At 36.3% G+C, this 20,347-nt stretch overlaps 1 protein-coding gene across 1 annotated transcript in view; it reads left to right on the top strand.

Annotated features, from left to right (window-relative positions):
* Positions 1-14,719: 14,719 nt before the first annotated feature.
* Rat1 (5'-3' exoribonuclease 2 Rat1) overlaps positions 14,720-20,347 on the top strand; it is a 365,027-nt gene continuing 359,399 nt past the window's right edge. The window contains exon 1 of the mRNA XM_090399598.1: positions 14,720-15,025. The gene's annotated coding sequence lies outside the window, so the exon portion shown is untranslated. The remainder of the gene's footprint in view (positions 15,026-20,347) is intronic.

The raw sequence follows: 20,347 nt of genomic DNA, 5'->3' as shown, positions 1-20,347 counted from the left end.
TGGGAAAGTACTGGAATCTTAAAATGGAATTGGTAATATTAACTAGCTGAATTATTGCTTTCCGTGGGAGTAGCTTTATTGTTCTATTGGTAATTCCATCAGGGCCGGGAGCTTTATTATTCTTTAGATGGGAAATAATATTTATTATTTCTGTTGGAGATGTGGGGATGATGGTTTCTGAATCATCCTTAGGCTGTCTTAGTGCATTTTTAAATTTTCGATGAACTTTGTAAATAAGATTGATATTTAAGTTGAAGTAAGATGGGGTGCATTAATTTTCCAGATTGTCAATTAGGGCTTCTACTTCTTCTTCATCTGAGTGAGCAATTCCAAGATTAGTCTTCAAAGGGGAAAGTGGTTGTCTTTTTGTACGAAGAGATTTTACAATCTTCCACATGGAGTTATCTTCTGGGTTGATTTCCCTGAGTTTGGATTCCTATTTGGAATTCCTGTGCATCTGGAGGGCTTCTCAAACCTGTCAGTTCAGGTTGTTCAAGGTAGTTTTATCCTGCGGTTCTCTGGTATGATATCTCTTTCTGGCTTTATTTTTGGCCCTAATCAGGTCCATTATCTCTTCTGAGATCCAGTTGGGAGCGTGAAAGACAGTGATTTGAGAGACTGATGCTATTGCTGTGTTGTTTTGCCTAGTTAAATTGCTTACGGCTTGGTCTATTTCTTCTTTTGTACGAATGACAGGGGGGAGGACTGATGTGGACTGGGAGAACTTTAGAGAGCTTGTCCCATGGTAAGAAAGAATGATGGGGAGAGAGCTGATCTTGAAGTCCTAACCTGAGCAGGATGGGAGTTATTAGAAGTTATGGGAAAATTAGAAGTTAAGCTCTTCTAATGTCTAAAGCTGGTATTGATATTTGATGTTTCTGAGGATAACTATGTCTAATACATCAGAACTTCCTGTTGGGCTGTAGTAGGCGGGCTCAGTGGGTCCAGCTACTATTGATGAGTTGAGTAACGTGTAGATGAATAAGGTACGGCCTTTGGAGTTGATTGACGAACTGAACCAGGCCGTATGTTTGGAGTTTAGGTCTCCTGCTATAATTATGGAATCCGTGGAGCCGAGGATGGAATCCAAGTCTGCAGTCAAATGTGGAATGCTGGGAGAATTGTATGCTTTGTAGATTTTGAGTTTGCCTGCATTATTAGTGTGCACATCCACACCCATCACCTCAAAGTTTAGAGTTTGGGGGTTGGTCAGCTAGTTGTGGCTCAAATAATTTTTAATAAAAATAGCTGTGCCGCCTCTAGTAGAGTTAAGTCTGTCTGTCCTATATAAAATATACCCTCTTAGATTTGGGTTGTTTGATAATCTGAGGTGGGAATCACTGATCAAGATTATGTCTGGATTGTATCTTTTTCCGAATTCTTGCAGCTCGAGAATTTCATTTGTTAAGCCATTGGCATTCCATGCTGTCATCATGAGAGAATTTGGTTTAAATTTTTTAAACATTATAGAGAGCCGTAATATGGATTGGGTTGCTAGATAAAATCTCTTTCTGGAAGATGGTGAGATGGTTGCTTTGCTGAATTCATGCAGCATTGTTGCAAGTGACGAGGTTAAAGCTGATGTGACATTAGAGCTTGTTCGCTCTTGCGATGAAGGAGACTGGGTTTTTACCGCTTCCACATATGATTTGGAAATGTATGAAGGTCGAGTGCCTTCCTGTGTTGCCGAATGTGAGGTATCTGGAGGGCGACCTGTTTCGTTCATTGTATCATTGATTGGCGGAGCGAGTTCGTTCTTGTTGATCCAAGTTTTTGGATGGAAAAGGCATCCCTTGTAATTAGAGGGATGTGGTCCTCTACAATTGGCACAGCAGGCAGGTGTAGATCTGGTCTTGGTGCAGGAGTTAGTTTGGTGACCCTCACTGCATTTTAGGCATCTGTAGGTAGCTCTGCACTGTTTTTCGCATGCCCGAACCTCTGGTATTTGTGGCACTGCCCTGCCGATGCCTTCTTCCTTAACGGTTCGATTGTAATTTTAAGCTTACAAATGTCGGTAACTTCATAGATTCTTTTTCTGCGTGTTGGGGATTTCGACCAACACCAGTGGCTTTGGTGTTTTATCTGACCTCAATATTCTACTGACTTTGATTGGGATCAATCCTTGATGGATGAGGTCAGCTGTGATCTCATCAGTTGTGATGCCCTCAGCCACTCCTCTTACAACTACTTTTAAGTTCTTATCGCTTGCTAGTGCAAAGGTGTGGAAGGGCAATTTAGAGTTGCCCAGCATTTTCCTCATCATGCGATAATCTGTGACAGTGGTAGGGTGAATCTTTACACCCGCTTCATCATTTCTTGCCCAGGAGCAATTGATATTTTGTTCTCCTAGGGATCTTGAGAGTGAGGTCCATTTATCTTTATCTCGAAGGATAACTGGAGGGACCTTTTCTTTTCTATCTCGGGTGACCTGATTTTGCTGAGTTGTTACATCATCTTCAATTCCACCTTCCGGTGTTCTGCGTCTTTTATTAGATTGTTCGTCCTGTGAACAGTCGAACTGTCGGGGAGTCTTTGTAAGCGGAACAGGTGTAATGTTCTCTTCGATGTCCAAATCATCATCTTCAGTGTCATTTACTGCAGTGAAGAGATCTTCACTGAAGTAAATGACAAAATGTAAATGTTCAAGTAAACAGGATAATCCGTTTCAAATTTCTTTAGGATGAATTTGAGAATGTCAAGTGACATATCTTTGTTTAGATGTTGAATGGCGTCCTTGATATCTTATACATTCTCCATTCTTGTGTACAATCTAGGAGGGTGGTCTATTGACAAATCCCTTAAACTAACGCAAGAGTCTACCACCTAAGAAATGTGTAATCACAAAAATAGACAAAAGGAAGAAAGCTTACCTCTAAATATTGCTATTTAGAGGTAAGCTGTAGCAAAAAATTGCTAAATGAAATAAGTAGTGGGAGCATAGTGGCAAATAACACTCAACAGTCAGGAATACGTATCTATACTTAAAGTAGAAAAAGCCATCAAAGGCTTGAAATCTGGAAAGGCAGCGTGAGTAGATGATATTCGACCAGAAATGTTGAAGTATGGTGGTATAAAACTCGTACAATGACTGCACTACATAGTTAAGAAGGCCTGGACAGAGGGACGAATTCCTGATGATTAGAGTAGAGCTCTAATAGTACCCATATATAAAAAGGTAAATAAAACTGAATGAGAGAATTACAGAAGGATTTTCCCGCTAAGTGTTCCTGGTAAGATTTATGCAACTATACTTGAAAACCGGTTCAGAGGAATTGTGGAGGAAAAGCTTGGTGAAAAACAAGCTGAATTCAGGCCAAATAAAGGCTGTCAGGTTCAGATTTTCACTTTACGACAAATAGTCGTGAAATCATGGGGATATATCAAAGATCTGTATTAAAGTTTTGTCGACTGAAAAAAGCATATGACAAGGTGCAAAGAGAGAACCTTTTCAATACGCTACAGTTATATGGTGTCAATGGGGAATTATATCAAGCAATACTTCGTCTTTATTTCAGTTATAAGTCAGCAGTTAGAATTGAAGGAAGTACAGAAAGATGGTTTAATGTTAAATCTGGTATGAGACAAGGATGTACATTATCCCCTCTGTTATTCATTATCTATATGGATCACATTATGAAGGAAAATGGTATTAAACATGATATCAGAATTGGAGTTGTTAATGTCAGCTCTTTGCTTTATGCGGACGATGTTATACTTCTAAATACATCCGCTACAAGTTAGCAAGATTCCCTGACTAAATTGAATAACTTGTAATAGATATGGTATGAAGGTCAGCAACAACAAGACAAACATAATGAAAATAGGCAGAAGCACTGAAAATGTCAACTGCATTGTAAATGGAGAACCTGTGGAACAAGTAAAACAATTCAGCTACTCAGGCATGATTTTAATGAAGATGGTAAATTAAATATGGAAATAGACAACTGATTCAACAAAGCCGGTATGGTAGGAAGTCAACTGAATTAATTCATATGGAATGAGAGAGAAATTTGCCGTAGCTCTAAATTAGCTGTATACAAGACAGTGTTTAAACCAGTTTTAATTTATGGATCTGAGAGCTGGGTTAGAAGTAAAACACTTGACCGAAGACTAGAGACTGCAGATATGAGAGTCCTGAGAGAGATTAGAGGCATGAACAGATGGCATCAATGGCAATATCATATTAAAAACGAAGATATTAGGAAAGAACTTGATATTATCAGCATCCAGGAATGCATTAACAGAGCTAATCTCAGGTGGTGTGGTCAATTAAACTGAATGGGCGAGGAAATATTAGCAAAATAAATGTTCTCTGCCAGGTTGGCAGGAAAGCAACCCAGAAGAAGAACATGTTGTAGGTGAACTGATAATCTACAAAGTGCCTTATACAATAGAAATATAAGGTCTGATAATGTTGGAGTCTTGACAAGTAACAGATTGATTTGTAGGAAAATTGTAGATAGGAAGTTAGTAATGATGTAAATTTTTCATATAGTACTATCATATCCTGTACACCTCTTGATGGTATATGTCAGGAATTTGATGATGATGATGATGATGATGATGATCGGCCATCAACTCTGATTGGCTACGTTGTGGAGATTGGTATGCCCACTCAGTCTCCAAAAGTTAGATAGGGCTAAAAGAGCCTCGCCTACTACCTGTACGGAAATAAAAAGCGTTTGCTGATTTTTTTTAAAAATAAATTGTGTTAGCGTTAGGGACCAAGAGATAGCAACGCTTTTAGAATCTTCTCTTCACTGCGTGCTGCTTAATTAGTGATAGGCTTAGGACAACTATCTCTGATTGGGTAACAATGAAGAGTGACTTGGCCACTCAGTCTCCAAACGTTTGATAGGGATAAAACGTCCTCGCTTTCCCCCTATATGGGAATAAATGGCTGTAGCTTATTTTTTTTATTTATCTTAATACAAATATCTCATAAAAGGTGAAATAACTTAAATATATGAAAATGTACACTAATATAAAATAAATCACTAATTTTTTCGAAGGGAAAAACACAATAAAACATATAAAAGTCATCAATTTTCAAGGGGACTAAATACACTAGCCATCTGTGGACCTTCTGTGTACAGATTTAGTCACCTGTGATTCTGTGGTCCAGAAGTGTGCTGAAAGGTCTTCAGAGCCTACTGACCAAGATCGTGAGAGGTCTGATTAATTTTCTCTATGAGGATTGATTGATTGTCTATAGGTTGCAGAGTTTAAGTGACAAGCGAAGGATAAGGAACATGATTGAAACTTGTAACTTACTGAAGGGATTCTATGATATTCACAGAAACGAAATTTTGGATATTAGAGAAATAATATCGATATGAAGAGTATTTTGTCGATATATTTTATTTGCTTTGCTGTCAGGGTGCTTAATAATAAACATTACCACGAAGGCATTCTGGATTCAGCTCAAGATCATCAGCTGACTGAGGAAATATAGTATGAGCACAAATTAGCCCGTCAAGACAAGAAAATTCCTACAGAGATATTTCGATTAGTAGAAAGCAAAATACAGTATGGTTAATGCAAAATGAAATTGGTACATTTCACACAATTGTGGAGGATATTGTTAAGATGTCAGAGAGTATTTGATCAAGATTTTACGTCGTAGTAAGTGGGATACTCGGAGCAGTTTGAATGTAAAGTGTGTGACAGAGAAATTGATGGTGAGTGAACACAATCGTACCACGATCGTACCATGAAACATTCCGATGCAGTGATCTTACACAGCAAATTTCGTTCTTTCAACACCATATCATAAAACTTCTCATACTCCATGGCACAATTTTGTCTTAAAACTAACATAGCCCTCATTGTCTCAACAATTAATCTAGATTTCTGCTTTGACCACATAATGTTCATAACAGAAAACATTCTCTCAACAGATGCTGTACTTGCTGGAGGACGAAGAATACACTTTAAAATATCACAAAATCTAGGCGTTGTTCGTTCATTTCAGAAAAAAAATCTGTACCCATCTATCAGATACAGGAATGTTTTCTTTATTTCATGTATGCAACTGCTTTACAATTATAGATTTTATGAGGATCCACTGAAAATTACATGAGTTTCTTCTGTGTCTGTGTGTGATGAGTTCCTCGTTCAGTCTGTCCTGTATTTCTTTCCATTCATCTTGTCCAGTTTAATAAATTTGAATTCTTTCTGAAGATCGTCATTAAAACTGCAGTTTCACCTGTGCGACATAGCAAGGATAGACTTAAAACTTTAAAAAATATGAAATTTAAACCACTGGCATCGAATAACAAAGCCAACGGTAGCACAGAGACAAAACAAAGACTAACGCTACAGCAGAACAGACGCCAGGTTCGAGAAGAGCAAGTGTTGCCAAAATGTATTTTTTTTTTATTTTCTCTGAATAAATCACTGCGGATATCGATACTTAGCATCGAACAATGCGACTCCATGGTTATACAAATTATTGGTATCCATGATATTAATATACGATTAAAGGGTATGAATAATAATTTATGATTGACCAATATTACAGTATATTTATAGTTTTTATTAAAAATTAGACCAAATTGACATTTTTCTGAAAGCAACTGGACGGCCGGGAAACATGAAAAAAAAAACCCGGTTCTGTCCCGTTCAATACGGTATGTATGGTTAGCCTTCTTAAGTGTCATTCATGTAGTAGCACTCGATAAAACACCATTGCTTGTCTTTAGGGAATGTTCCTATAAAATAACGACATCCTTGATATAACTTCCTAACGAGTCTTGCAATACTGGGACTTCCGTTGAAGTGGAAAGAGAATATAATTGTTCCCATTCACAGTCCTTGTGATGAGACCGTGACTACAAATTGTAGGTGACTCTGTATCTGGAGTTGTAGTTAAAATGGTTGAAAGGGGCTGAGGATTAGAGTGCTGAATCGGGTCAAAAAAAACCAATGTTTTCTTTGAATATTAGCGTGAGTTTTAACAAGGGTTGTTCTTTAGCATTCTACTTACGTATTTCGAGTATGTGGGAGGGAGATGTATTTATATAGGTTGTGATTTTGTGAACAACTTTGATAGATTGCCACACAACAAATCGGTAACTGAATTCGCATTTATCTACTTGTAAAGGGTCGTGGCTAGATAACAGAGAGTAATGGGAAAGCTGAATGTTCCTCAAATAGTAATCACAATTTTTGTATTCGGAATGGTTCCCAAATGAGGAAGTTCACATGTCATCAGCATTAGCAGTCTTTTTTAAGGAGGGCCCATTAATGTATGTTAATGATTTTGATACAATTTAACTCTTGAACTATACACTGTTTGAAGATGGTGCAACATTAGGGAGAATTATTTGGATTAGAGAATTTCGATGTGCTTACTGGAGGATAAGTGGGGAATGTTAATAGACTGTGTGAGTCAGTGGAGTCATTAATTCAGCCTTGATTTTTAGACGGAATGGATTAGCGCCTTACCAAAATGAGAATGAAGAACATTCCGGTTTTCTACAGGAAAAGTCCTGTACTGTTACACTTCCAAAGACATTTAACAAGATACCACATTAAAGGCTGTTGCATACGTTGGGGTGTGTGAGATTTGAATATAAACGGTTGACTTGAATAAGAGAGTGGCTAACTAGTATCAAAAAGTGGTATATGGGGGAATGAGTCAGTCAAGGTAGAAGTGACTAGTTTTGTACTAAGGGATCACTCTTTGGACCACTCTTTTTCAATGTATACATTAATGACAGAAAAGACCTGACAGAAAGATCTTTGATTGATGTCAATGATGCAAAGACAAGAAAGGCAATCAGAAAATTTAAGAAATCCACCAAATTTACATAATTTACAGGGTGGAATATGAGTGGTGTAGAAGTGTGGACAAATGATAATAGCTATCAGTTTTATGTTATTAAGTGTAAGGTTATGCACTTCTAAATTAGTGGAATTATGGTTTCAGTAACTGACGAGGATAGATTAACTTGGATTTATTGTGGAACAAGTGAAAGTTTAAGGGACACTTGTAATTACAACTGAAAGGATAATTGCATTGTGAAACCCATCTCGTATGGAGATAGCAGAATTTTTTCTGAAACAGTGGTTTTTCCTCCATGTACAGGCACATCGGTTCAAGTATACTCTATTTACAAAAAATAAATAAATAAAACGTTTAATGATTGATAAATGGCATAGTGCGAAGCACTTTTGTTTAGATAGTGAATTAAGAAATTCAAAATTCAGTGGTGTGGAGAAGAGTATCCTCCATTGCTCAGAGAGGCAGACACTTCATAACCATTTTATATCGCCATTTCATAACCCTTAAACAGGATTTTATTATTATCTGAAATATTGTGAATTCTACAATTTAGAGTTTACTGGACGAAATATCTGAGTTTAGAGGATAAATCTGATTTGCTCGTGTTCGAGATGGACAAAATCCTGAACCAGTCAAAGATTTCAAGGCACAACGGTTTTCTTCGAGTGATATAGACGTATACGTCATTTCCAGGGAGCTACACCTGCCTACTTCTACTACATTTCTCTAAAAAAATAATATTACTACTAATAATAATGTCAGTATGGGATATACTCGTAGAATATTCGCAGTAGGGAAGTTTTAAAGGAAGCGTTGGATACGAAGAATATGCACTGGTGGTTGACAACCACTTGACTTTTAGGATTACATTGGTATGAATGTAAAAACATCACATCGGAATATGCCAATGAGAATGCGAAGAAACATGGTAATTAGAAACACAAGGTTATGGTTTCTTTTGTTGCATATCGAATATTGTGCTTAGATTTGTTTACATTTTTATCGGAGAAGGAGTTATATTGGATAGGGCCAAGAAAAGATAGAAGCAGGCTTCATGCTGAAATGTGGAATATGAAGACAGATCGAGGGAATGACATTCTACTGAGCCTTATGAATGACAGAAGAGCAAATATGATCGTAAATATAAGTTTGTGAAAAACTGTTACAGTTAACGTGGAGATTTTAAATGGCACGTGAGAAACAGTAAAAAATATTAATAGTAATAATAATAATAATGTCAATTTGGGATATACTTGTAGAATATACGCAGTATGGAAGTTTACAACAGAATAAGAGACCAATCCTGAAAACTGTATGAAGTGGATTTGGCAAGATAGTAATCAGTAGGCTCTTTGCATCGAGTAGAATGCACTCCTATATTGCGAGTGCTGGACAGTCAATGAGTTTAATGCACGGTTCGATGAACTTTGTGTATCAAAGTGTGGAATTCCAGGAGACTTCAGTGGATATTTGCTTCATTGGTATAATAATGATAATAATAATAATATTTTTTTTTACATATGATACATACATTTGGTTACATATGATACATACATTACATACATTTATTTACATGTGAATCATACATTACTTACATTTGATTACAAGTGATACATGCATAACATGCATTTGATTGCATATGCTACATGAATTACATACATTTGATTACAAGTCATACATACATTACATGCATTTGATTTCATATGATACATACTTGATTATATATTTCTCTTTTTTAAAAAAATGTCAATATTTTTTATTAATAATAAAAAAGATTCAATAAATAAAAGAATACATATTTTATTATCACATTTAAGCGCTGTAACTACAGCACTTAAATGTGATATATGGATTTCGATTTTTTTCATTCTTTTCATTTTTTTTTAATTGATCTTGGATGAGATGTGATTTCTCAGCTTTCATCCTCGAAGCTTATTTGTTAAGCTTATCTGATGATGACACCAGTTAGTTATTATTTATTGGTTTGTTTGCAGTGTTGGGAAATAGTATTGTATTTAAATGTGATAGAATTAGTTGTCTGAGGTCTTGTTATACATATGTATTTCTGACTGTCCTGTAGTTGGCATCGATGTAATAATTTGCTGTTAGTAATTTGTGTTCTGTCATTGCAGTGCATATAAAGTCGTTATAGTCTCTTTGTTTCCAAAAGATCAGTTTTATCATTTTGTACTCTAACGACATTAATCTATTTAGTTTGTAGGGTGCACAGAAAGCATATATTGTTATAGCATATCGTAGTATATTTTGGCATAGTGCTTCATATATTAGTGTTTTTAAGCATGTGGGAACTATGTCTTTTAACCTGTAGAGTTTGCCAGTTATTGTCCAGAGTTGTTGTGTAGATGGGTTATGTGGCTATTCAAGTTCATGTCTGCATTGAAATAAATTCCAAGGTATCGTATTGTTTCAACCTGAGTGTTGTAGTGGTTTTACTGTTCTGTGTGCTTTTTATGTTGGAGAGTGGATGTTGGATGGTTATATATTTGTTTTCAACTGGTCGAGTCAATTGATTTCTGAATACCATTAATTTTTTCTTATCTGAGTTTAGGTGTATGGAGTTTTTGGTGAGCCAGTCTATGAGCAGATTTGTGTCATGTTACATATTTGTTTGGGCTATGATTGCGATATTATGGATGGATATTATAGCTGCATCGTCTGCATACTGGAAGATCTTACCATTGAGAGGTAGCTGATTAATATTATGCGTGTAAATGTTGAATAGAGTTGGGGAGAGTACAGCTCCCTGTGGTACTCCACAGGTTACTGGTAGCTCTCTACTTCAGTTTGACCGGATACGTCTGACATGCTTTCTATTTTGAAGATAGTTTGTAAACCACCTGTGAAGAGACCCGTCTATTCCAACATGCCTCAGCTTTCCTAATAAGGTTTGATCGGTGAGTGTATGAAATGCTTTAGTTAGATCAATAAAGACTACCATGGCAATTTTGTTTTTGTCTAAGATGGTATAAATTACATCTCTAAAGTCTTCCAAGAGAGATGTTGTTCCCTTATTTTTCTGAAAACAGTATTGTGTTTTGGGGATAATATGAAAGTTCTCTGTATATGCTGTAAGTTTCTTTAGTATGATCCGCTCCATGATTTGATTGATAATTTGAAATGTTCCTATGGGCCTGTAATTGCTGATTAAATTTCTTTTTCCATGTTTGTATATGGGTGTGATTATGGTGGTCTTTACCATACTTGGTATCTCTTCTGTTGTAATTATTTTATTTAGCAATTTTAGTAGGATAGAACCTAAGCTTGTTGCATGTTGCTTGATATCCTTAGGTACCATTAATTCCCAGGCCTTTGTTTGGTTTGATTTGATATATTACAGAGAGAACTTCTGCTTCTTTTATGGTTGGGAACCATAATATCTGTTTTGATTGTGGTTCAAGTGGAGGTTCACGTTTTGTGATTGGGGGAATATTTCTGTGCAGTTCTTGGATTGAGTCTGCAAAGTATTGGTTAAAGTCATTTGCTAGTTGTTTTATAGGTTTTGGTTCTTTCATGAAGCTGTGTTTTATGGTTTCAGAGGCGGTGGTGTTGGGGGCACAATCTAGTGTCTCGTTGATCAGATTTCATGTTGTTTTGTGCAGAGGTTAATTTGTCTCTGTTGTAGTTTCTTTTTGGATTTCTTATTTGTATTGTAAGGCGATTCCTTTTTATCTTATATTCAGTTTTTAAGCTGAATATATATAGATCTTTTCTGTACATTTCTAGGATTAAGTTTTGTGTTATCCAAGGATTTTGGGTTATTCTTGAACGAATTCTGACTTTCTTTGCACCTTTCTTATATATTTCCTCCAGTGTGAGTTTAATGTTGTTATATATCTGCTGAATCTGATGCCATGTGTTCCTAGTCAGTGTTTCTTATTTCGAGGTTGACTATTTCTTCGTCTATTATTTGTCTTGCTTTTCATCTGTGGGGCATTGAATGGATATTATCTTAGTGTGCAGGTTTAGTGTCGTGAAGTAATGATCTGCTAATTTGCAATTTATGGCTGATGCAGTGTAACTGTTTGGTGGTGCTCGGATGCAGTACCGTCGACACAGTGTAGCATAGAGGCAGCCTGCCTCAATCGCGGCTTAATGAGGGAGCTCGTTCAGCCATATTGCGGTAGGCGCCGTCGCTACGCTAACAATTCCTGTTAGCGGAGCAAGTGCGGAAAGAAGTTTTAGAAGCTTAAACTGATTAAAAATTATTTACGACCAGCAATGACCCAAGAAATATTGGTTGGTCTAGCAATTGTATCGATAGAGGTAGACATAGTTTAATATGTCTACCTCTATAATTTAAATTTAGAAGAGCATATAAACAGTTTTATTGTGCGATATCCCAGTAGAGCAAACATTTAATTATTATTATTGTGCAATCGTTTTGCATTAATGTTCTCTTGTAATAAAAACAAAATAGAAATTGGAGGTTTTTTTATAATTTTGTCTTATAATCCATCAAGGGCGAGATTTAATTGTTTGCCTCAGGGCGCGATCTAATATGGCGATGGTCCTTCTCGGATGTTTATATGATCTAGGCAGGAGGCAGTGATAGTATTTCTTCTTGATGGGGAGGAGGTGGAGAAGATCCAGAGGCGAGTGACCAAGATGATAGCAGGTCTGTGGAATGAACCGTATGAGAACAGGTTGAGGATTTGTGGGTTGCAAAAATTGGTTGATAGGCGGAGGAGGGGAGATATGATTGAGACATTCAAATTACTGAAGGGTTTCTATAAAATTAATTCAGAAGATATTTTTGAGAACAGGGCTGGTTGTGGGAGGACTAGGGGACATCCATGGAAACTGGGCAAAAGTGTGGTTAGTAAAGGTGTTAGAGCTGGGTTCTTTATTTTTAGAGTAGTGAATGAGTGGAATGCGCTCCCTGAGTGTGTGGTGGATGCTGTGACAGTGAATGAGTTTAAGGCGAGGTATGATAGATACTGTATGAATGTCGAATAGTTGTGATGAAAATGATTTGGGGCCTCCCTCGATGAGTCTAATGACTCCCTGGAGTTGCCCGTAATAATAATAAAAAAATATTTCTTCTCTAGTACATGATGTTATTGTTGGTTTTAGGTTATACATGGACAGCGTGTCTAGGTATTGTACAATTTTGTTCTGGTTTTCGTTTGCAATATTTATGTTTATGTTTATGCCCAACCGAATACCCGATTATCATTGGGTATTCGGTTGGGCATATTTCTTGGCGTGAAAGCCCAGGAATTGAGTTCGTCAAGAATTTTGTGATGTTTAAGATCGATAGCCTGTAAATAGCATTTTGTATTATGGTATTATATAGTAATAATTTACTATATACTAATTAGTATTATATAGTAATAATAATAATAATTTTTTAAAACACTTTATTTTGTTTGCTATAATAAAAAAAAAATCAGCTAACGCCTTTTTATTCCCGTATATACCAGGAGTAGGTAATATAGCATAATTATTATTATGTTATAATAATAATAATAACAACAATACTACTACTACTACTACTAATAATAATAATAATAATAATAATAATAAGAAGAAGAAGAAGAAGAAGTGCTAGTAATGGTGGTTCCTCGGTAGCTCAGGGTGCAAACAATTGTTCTAATCCTAACGATGTACGCAATTTGGGCTCACAGGTGCGACCAAGCGTATGGAAGGGAAGATAGTCCCGGAACAATATCGAAATTACATCACTACATCCAGGAGGAGATCACCAATTCGGTCCAGTCCAGAAGAATGACTACAGAAGAATGGACACACTTAACCTCCAACCTTACATCAGATGAATCCTCCAACCAACAACAGAAAGACACCTTCATCGCTCCTAGTGGAAATGGGGCAAATCGGAAGTAAATTCGGAAGGATACTAACTCTCCACCTCCACCAGAGGAAACAGCACCTGAGTCACTTGGAACAGATCTCCCACCGCAGAAAAAAAAAGTGCTCTCCTACTTCATTGCATGCGAATGTTATTTCGCTGTACAGATGTATATATGATTTATCTTGTAGAATATATATAGATTGTTAAATATATAATAAGTGTGATATATAATTATATATATGGTATGTAAATAGAATTAACTGTATATTTAAAAAAAAAACTTATACCTTAAATTATACCTAATTATACCTTAATTGATGTAATAGAGAAAATAATGTGTATGTAACTAACAGATGAGATTCTTCCCTGTTTATAAGTAAAGGAAGTTAATGCATTTTAAGAGAACAGTAATGTTACAACTACATTATAACATGATGATATAATATAAAATGAAACTTCTTTTGAAATAATGAAATAATGATAAAGTATTGAAATAATGATATAATAAATGTATATATTGTATATAGAATTCATTATGATGTAAATAATTGCAAAAGTTTATAATAAAGTTGTTTAAAAAAAAAAAAAAGCTCAGTCGGAATAGACGAAGCCCTTTGGTCGGAAAGACCTGGACTCGATTCCCGTCCATGACGTGAGGAACCTTTATCTGGTCCCTTTTGACCTAAAGGTGAGTTAGCTGGTTTCATATGGCGGTGGTAGCTTTTTCTACCGGAAACTCGAGTGTTTTTGTCCCTCCGAACAGGCAAATCGGCTCTATGAACACACACTTATGCAGATAAAATTATCTGTACTGCCATCGTCAGGCTCTGCGACAAGTCGGTTGGGACGACGCGCGTTAGGTTGTATCATGTAAAAAGGCCGCCCAAATAGATGGGATAAGGCACAAGAGGAATATTAATAATAATTGTAGAATTATGGAATGCAATCGAGTATTGTAGAAATACTATTTTACATTTACTGTATTACAAAAATGACAGAAGCAATTTTTTCACATTTAGAATTATTTTTTATATTATATTCATAGTTTTAAATTTAGTCGTTGATAGTCGTAGTGATTTGCTAGAACGTCCTCTAGTTCGAAAAGATTTAAGTACTCCTAGTAATTCTAAATTGTGGTAGTTGTGTCGTTCTTTTATACTTTTTACAATTCCACTGTTTTTTTTTTTAATGATAATGAAATTTAGGAGTACTGTGGTAAGTTATTAAGAAGATCAAAATCTATACATTTCAAATTAAGTCACAAAAATTTCATGCCGTTTTCCGTTTTGAAAAGTAAAGATGTCGTGTTGATCTGTTATGTTGTATAAGGAGAAAGTTGTACTGTTGTAGTAATTCCTGTTTTACGTTAAAGCTTGAAATCTTGTGGGCATTGTTTTGTTTAGGTGAGTACATATGATTTCCTTGTATTTTAATTTAAAATATTGATTCTTTTATGTTAAACGTAATCTTAAAAATTTGTTTTATTCTCGACTCTCAGACGGGATCTTTCTGAGGTTCTGTATGTTTTTTTTTTCTTTTTTGTTTGTTTTTTAACTACCTGAATGATGAATTGGTTGATGCAGGTTTCTCACTGCTGATAGCGAATTTAAAGTAGCAAACGGGATTAAAATAAAATTTTAGTACATTTCAATACATTTTTTTTTCATTGTTTCATTAATGAGAATTTATCCATAACTGGAGCCATACTCTCGATGTCTCAAAAAATTTCTAGTCCAGTAATCTAGTTTTGATCCCAGTTGAACTGCGTTTGTCATTGTCAACCTGAGCCCGATTTAAATGTTGTAGCCTTCGGTTTTATTTTATATTATGTTATGCCTGTCATGGGCATGCTTTTATATTGTGGATTTAAATTATTGGAAACATTATATTAATGATGGCTTTTCTAAGGGTTGCTTTGTGTAGTATGATAAATAGATTTTTCATGCACTCTGATAAACAGAAAAAAAAACAGCTATTCTCTGGATAATTTTCGTTATACGAGATAATGAAATACTATTTGTACTCAGCCATAATCATGTGCAGATTCAAAGCTTGATTGTTGTTATAAGTATGATTGTTATTGTTATTATTTCTTAGTCATGGACCGATCATGTCAGACCCACTCCAACCGTTGTTCACACAATGCATATCATACTTCTTGAACTCGAAACCACATCTGGCAGGCTGTTCCACCTATTCACTACCCTATGAGCAAAACATTCCTTGGGGTGGCCCTTTGTACTTTTCTTTCTTGCCATGTACCAAAAAAAAAGAGATAGTCTTCAGTTTTCAATCCTATAAAACCTCTTTAATAACTTTAATACTTCTGTCATGTTCCTGCATGTTCATTTATCATTTTGAAACCTTTAGTCTCTTCTCATATGATTATTTTATAGACCTGCCACAATCTTGGTCACCTGCATCTGGATCCTGTTCATTTCTTCATCCCCATGGAATCCAGGCGATCTAATCTGTGTGTAGTAGTAGTCGTATAGATCTGGTCTTATTAAAGCCTTATGAATAGAATAATAATAATCATCCCTTCCCTCTTGGTCACTGTGTTCTTCAACAGCCATGTAATCTGATGTGCTGTTTTGCAACCTTTTTCAGTATGCTCTTTAAAATTTAATTCCCTGTCCTCATCAATTTCCTACATTTTAGTTTCACCAGCCTAGTTGTGATCTCTTCATTCCCAAGTGCAGGACTTTACACTTAGCCATATTAAACTGGCAGCAATTTACCTTTGCCCATACTGAGAGTCTCTTTAAGTAATGGTGCATGATCTCTACATCATCATCTTCCCAGTTTATATCTTCATCTGCAGGATTCCCTGACTTCATTGAATAACTGCCATGATAAATTTAGTATTAAAATCAGCATTAAAAATATTAAAGACAATGAAAATAGGCAGAAACATTGAGAACATCAGCTGCATCCTGAATGGAAAACTGATAAAAACAAGTAAAACGTTTCAGCTCTAGGCAGAATTTTTGGTCAAGATGGCAAATAAAATTTGCAAATAGACACCAGAATTTGCAAAACTAGTATGTGGTGGGAATTCAACTAAATAAATTTATATGGAATATGAGAGAAATTAGTCAAAACACAAAACTAGCTGTATATGTAAGACATTGTTCAAATCAATTTTAACTTATGGATCCAAGATCTGGGCCAGAAATAAATCTCTTGATCAAAGACTAGAGACCACATATAAGAGAAAGATTATAGGAATGAACAGATGATATCAATAGCAGTCTCATATTAAAAACGAGGATATTAGGAAAGGACTTCACATTGTTAGCATTAAAGAATGTGTCAGCAGGTGGAATCTCATGTGGAATGGTCACTTAAACAGAATCCGAGACGAAAGGTTAGCAAAACGAGTGTTGTGACAGTGAAAAGACCTAGAGAAAGACAAAGGTCTAGGTGGATTGATAGTTAAAAGTGCATTAGAAGACAAATATAAGATCTGATATTAGAATCTTGATAGATAGCAGGTTAATCTAGAGAAAAATTGTCAATTGGAAGTTAGTAATAATGTAACTTTTTCATGTAGTACTACCATAATATTCTGTACCAAGTAGCCAGTTCCTTCATCCAACCCATTTGTCACCTTATAAAGAAATTAAGCAAATTACTAAAGCATGACCTACTCTTTCATAAAACCATGTTGTTCTCTATAAATTGTCATATTGCTGTCCATCCAGTCCTGAATTCTCTCTTTTTTGGATTATATTTTACAGGGTTATTCACATACAACTGAACCGAAAGTTTTGTTCTAACAAACAAATGAATGGAAACTGATCAAAGTCTCAGAAACTTACCTTAATATTATGGCTTGTCATTTAATACTTAGCAATTCACTAGTGCTTCAAGATGAATCCATGCCATCATTTCTGGTCTATAACATAAATTTTTTTTTTTTTGATTCAGTTCTATACAAATCATCCTGTATTATTATTATTATTCAGAACCTCCATGAAGTCGCAAGACTCACTGTAGAAGACCCATCCTAGACAATACAGTATCAGACCACTTTTTGAACTCATTCACTGTTCGTACTCACACCAGCCTATCAGGCAATGCATTCTATGGTTCAATCACGTATGTAAATACTCCTTACTTTCCTGCTCACAACTTCCAGGGATGCCCCCCCTTGTCCTTGCTCTTTCCCCTTGTTCTACCATATGAACTCCCCAGTTAACCTGTAACTACCTCTCGACAGTTTAAATGTTTTGAGTTGTATCACTTTCCCCTCCTTCTCTGCACCAAACTTTGCAGTTCACATTCCCTTAGTCTATCCTCATTACTAACATTGTACAATTCTGATATCATTTTTTATCTGCCCCTGGAAAGAGTATAGAATTAAAGGGTTAAATTTTTCCAAGATTTATTCTTTTTCAAATCTTGGCGACAAAATCTGAGCACAGTGGTCTAGGTGTGGTCTGATCAGGGCTTTATGCAGTGGAATCACAACTTCGATCTCTGCTTGTCAATAGTGATAGACGGACAAAGACAATCACTCAGTGGCATCCATATGAAGGAAGATAAATGCCTGGATGACTAGAGAGAAGATGGAAGGATGATCTAGTGGAGATGATTAGCATTGGAAGGCCTATAATCAAAAATTGTTATAAGAAGGGCTTAGAATTAGAAGATTATTCAAGGTTTGAGAAGAGATATTCCATTCTTTGTTGATGATATCAGTTATGAAAATTATAAAGCTCAAGCCAGAAGAGTTACAGCTAATGTACAGAAAGACAACCCAAAAGAATTCTATCATTATGCTGTAAGTAAAAGAATACATATGGAAGAATAACTCTCATCGTTGCAGATGGTTTGCAAATGGCAGATGCAGAAGAGTTATTCAACTGATAAGTGCCCATTCTGCTAAAAGCCATCAGCCTGGTGTATGAAACATTAAGCTCAATGCTACCTCTGCACGGGAGGAAGAAACTGAAGTATATGAGGAGATACTAGCGATCTTGCATAAATTAAATATGAATTTGGCAATAGGGACTGATGAGATATCAGCATGGATGCTAAAAGAGTGTTCAGCTGAACTTGCTGTTGCTTTGACCAGACTATAATTTCAGTCTCACAACAGGGAAAATTCCACAGGAGTGGGACGAATGTATGATAATCCGATTGTACAGCATGGTGCAGAAAACAGTACTGATTAAGTACAATGATATATTTTATGGAGTAAACAGGTTTATTAACAAAGAAATATATGTTTACGCATGATGGTGTGTACATCCACAACTATCGGTAGAATATTGGTTGAATAAAAAATGTGGGCACCTTGTCTTTCAAGACAGGTTTCATAACACATGCGAAGGTTTTTCTGTCATCTCAGAGAACGAGTTGGGACATCTGCAGGACATAACATGTAATTTTATCCATCTGCTGAATATATTGAGTAATTTTATCTCTTAGTTCATCAAGATTTGAAGGCGGGTCATGGTGGAATACCCATTCCTTCACCATACCCCCAAATGAAGTCATCAGTTGATATGAGATCAAAAGAACATGTACATGAATTCTGCGAACTTCAAAATGAGCCTCCTAGAGAACTGTTCTGATTATAGATTCTAGAACAACGTGATGTGTGGCGGATTGCTCTCCTGTTGGAATACCTCTGCACAAAATGGAATGGAATGTTTTTTGCACGACATATCCTGGGTAAACGGAACCAATACATGCTATGTAACGTTTGCTATAAGCGTTCACAGTTACACCATCCTCTTCAATGAAGTAGGGCCGAATTATACCATGACCAGAAACCACACACACCATGCAGTGACCTTCTCACTGTAAAGAGGTTTCTCTTGGACAAATTCAGTCTCGGGTGACCAAGAAACCTGATGGTTCATCTATTTACATGACCACTTAGATGGTAATGTGCTTCATCCAAGAACCAGACATTATGGAGGAAGGCTAGATCTTCATAGACATTGACCAGCATGTGTGCACAGTATTCCTGCATTGCAGTATAATCTGTTGCTATTAATGAGTGACCCACCTGAAACGAAAATGCACTCAGTTCCTTAAGGATTCTCTGTAGTAACTGCCTCAGTATCCCATGTTTTTTCACTGTTTAGTGTTTGACTGTGTTTCCGAGACTAACACTTGCTCCACACTGACTCTCATTTGTGTTGACAGTTCATTGTCTCCCTGAATGCCCTTTGCATTGTGGCAGAACACTCCAGGTATGTCAGAACCTCACAGTTAAGGCAATGATGATGCTGTTGTTTTGAATGAAAATAATGCTCAACAATAAACATCTTTTCTTATAATGTCAACACCAGTGCTACAACTAAATGTAATGGCATAGACATTTAGCTGTAGCATTTAGCAAACTGGTCTGGGTAGTGACCTTTCTCATAATACATACCCGTAAGGATATGTCTATCCTATCTATCCCAATGGCTTTAACAGGCCTTTAAGGCCCACAACCTTCCAAGCATGCTTGGATTTCGTAACCGAAATACGAGGATAGAATGGTCACTCCTATGCCTCAAGGTATTCTTGACTGTATCACTGTGTGTTCAAGGGTCCGGTTTGCCTGCTTGCGGGATGAAAAACACCAGATAAACTGGCGGAAAAAACCCTACTGCCCGCGCCCAAGACCGGCTAACTTGGCTATGGCTGAGGAAGATCCTTCAGCTCCTCACGTCTCCGACGGGAATCGAACCTAGGACACTCCTTCCCCAGGCATATGG

The sequence above is a fragment of the Typopeltis vanoorti genome, chromosome 10 (genome assembly GCF_054136105.1).
Source record: "Typopeltis vanoorti isolate ZY-2024b chromosome 10, IOZ_Tvanoo_1.0, whole genome shotgun sequence".
Taxonomy (NCBI): domain Eukaryota; kingdom Metazoa; phylum Arthropoda; class Arachnida; order Uropygi; family Thelyphonidae; genus Typopeltis; species Typopeltis vanoorti.
Note: the sequence above shows the minus strand (reverse complement) of the source record. Positions and strands in the feature narration are given on the sequence as shown.